This window comes from Galeopterus variegatus, unplaced genomic scaffold (genome assembly GCF_000696425.1).
Source record: "Galeopterus variegatus unplaced genomic scaffold, G_variegatus-3.0.2 Scaffold59825, whole genome shotgun sequence".
NCBI classification, from domain to species: domain Eukaryota; kingdom Metazoa; phylum Chordata; class Mammalia; order Dermoptera; family Cynocephalidae; genus Galeopterus; species Galeopterus variegatus.
In genome coordinates this window covers 1-2,686 of record NW_007785936.1, presented here as the reverse complement: position 1 = coordinate 2,686, position 2,686 = coordinate 1, and the positions used below count along the sequence as shown (strand labels likewise).

The following is a 2,686-nucleotide window of genomic DNA, read 5'->3' as shown; positions in this document are numbered from 1 at the left end:
GATCCGTTGCCGGACACGGAAAAAGACAAAAAGGAAAAAAATAAATAAAAATAATAAATGCCTGAGGATACATCCTATCTTTAATCTGCTCAAGAGGCTATAATATTTTTTGAAGTTATGTCGAGGGTCTCATTCTGTAATGAAGGTTTCAGTGGGTGGAAAGGATGGGACAGGGAATGTAACCTGTGGGTTTTAAGAACAAAACCCCATTCTTCAATTCAGGTTAACAGAAAAAATTTCAAAAATATCTCAGTTGCCTTTTCAAGGTGTATTTATTACCTGTAGGGGGCCAATACTGAATTTGTCTATTAAAAGACCAAACATCTCAAGATTAAAACTCTATAGCTTAACTAACAGTGCTCAGAACATAGAAAACTTTTCATTAATTCCTTGCAAATGTTTGTGTAAACAGAGTATAAGTATTTCCTTCTCGCTATGAAACCAGAAGTTGGACCATCATAATGGCCAAGTAAAGGCCTATGAAGGAAGAAATTAAATAGGCCACTTATATTTAATGGCTCAAGATAATAGCAATTTGTATTATATTTTTTATATTATCATCGCTGTACCACACAATATTTATTATAAAACATTTCCTATACTTATAAAAGTTTGTTTACTATATTATGTTCATGCATGTTATAAGCTCCTCTAAGGATTCCAGAGACTGACTCCATAAACATTATCTATTTCCACTTTAAGGGCAGAAAAAGTAAAATATGGACTATGGAGGGATGATGATTGTGCTCAGGATTCTACAATGTGCCAGGCATGGAGCCAGGAGCCTCCAGATCACTGAGAAATCCTCAGTGGGAGGGGAGTATACAGGAGGGAAGGGAGGAAGAGGAGATGGAAAACACCGGCTCCCAGCTGGTCTCACTCAATCTGTGAACGACTTAGATAGCAGGATATAAATTACCATGCACTTCATTGTCTCCTTTTGGAAACATCCTTAAGCCATCTCACTGTGGCCAAAGCCCTGAAGGACCTCTGCCCTCTTGGTGAGCTGCTGAGCCAAGGTGCCCGTTATGTCTGTGGAATCCTTCAGCCCAGACTGCAGGAGAAACTCGGCGCAAGCCAGGTGCTGACCTGCACAGGCCAGATGCAGGGCTGAGGGCGACAAAAATCACAGGGACTCAGTGCATGACCCCTGGAGCAATACCAACCCAATAAAAACAGTGACTCTTTCAATCACACAGATTTAACACTCTCATGATCCATCCCTATGGCTTTGCCTATACTGGATCAAAATTTTTTTCTTTTTAACCTGATTGGGTTGAAAATAGATTACAAAGCCAGTTAGAGAGGACTTAAGAACCTTGTCTAGAGCAACGGAGCACACTGGTGAGAAACAGGAGACTGGGCCTCCCCATGCTCACTCCCGTATGCTGTTAAAACACATTTTATGATTATTTTTGGTGGCTGGCCAGTACTGGGATTCAAATCCTTGATCTTGGTGTTATCAGCCTAATGCTCTAACCAACTGAGCTAACCAGCCACCCCTTAAAACACACTTTAAATAGCTCAGAAAACTTTCTCCAAGTTTTACTGAATTCTATTCATAAGTAAAAATACCACCATGAGTAAGAATGACCTGACCAAAGGGAAATCTGCTGACAAATCCTCCCATTCTGGGTGTAGAAATTAGTGCTGAACGTTCCTGGTGTGTCCAGAGTCCACGATCATTGCTGGCTTTGCAGCCTACCTGGAGGAGAAAGTCTGTCCCTTCCTGGATTGAGTAGCTGCCCTTCCCAGCCCTAGAGTGAGCAGTTAGTTATCTGTGAGTCTCTGAAGCATCATAAAGATCCCACACAACCCCTGCAAGATGGCCTTTGGCTCTCAGAATATTAATTAGAAGGTTTAGTTTAAAGTCCACGTCTAAAGAACTAACTCTGAGAATATATTTCTGAGCCCTGTGTTTAAAAAATTATAGTGAATATAGTTTCCAAATATACTCCAAAGACAATTAACTTGTAAAGAATCTACACAATACCTGGACAGTGAGTGTCATCATGGATCAGATAGAAAGTGCTTTTATGTCAGGTATGTTGTCATGGTTTAAAATAACAAGCCACGGCAGTCTCTGGTCAAGACGATGGAATAGACAGTCTCCAGTGTCACTCTCTCCCACAAATCAACCAATTTACAACTACAAAAAAGCAACAACAGCCAAGCTGGGGCCACTAGAGCTCGGGGGAAGAGGAGAGACCTACAGAGTTCATGAAGGTGGCAGAAGCCATGATGAGAGAAAGAAAAACCACTCCGACCATTTTGTGCCACGGCCACGTCCAGGCTGGAACTGCTGAACGCATGGAGCAAGAGCCAGCAAAAACTGCAGCTGTGCCTCTGATGGAGGTACTGGAGGCAGCAGGGGAGAAGACCAGCAAGCCCCCAGACCAGCAAGACCACTAATAGGTTTCCTGTGGACCCACATAGGAGAGAGGAGCCAAAACAAGTGAAAAAAAGGAGCCACTCAGAAGCCGGTGAGTCATCGCAAGGGACCTGCATATAGCCTGTCCCATGGGAAGTTTTTGCAGCACGGGCAGTAGGGGAGACGAGCCCACCAGGGGAACACTGGGGCACAGCAAGTACAGCTGACCGGCACCCCAATCAGCAAAGTACAACTCAGAGGAGACTGGTCAGGAATATACAATTGCATGGGGTGCAGTTTGATGAAAAGACTCAC

General features: G+C 43.2%; 1 long non-coding RNA gene across 1 annotated transcript; it reads right to left on the bottom strand.

Annotated features, from left to right (window-relative positions):
* Positions 1-253: 253 nt before the first annotated feature.
* Positions 254-2,111, bottom strand: LOC103584475. The gene is made up of 2 exons (XR_549978.1): positions 1,994-2,111; positions 254-1,110 (listed from the first exon to the last, which is right to left on the bottom strand). It is a non-coding gene; the product is annotated as an uncharacterized LOC103584475 (long non-coding RNA).
* Between the last annotated feature and the right edge of the window lie 575 nt (positions 2,112-2,686).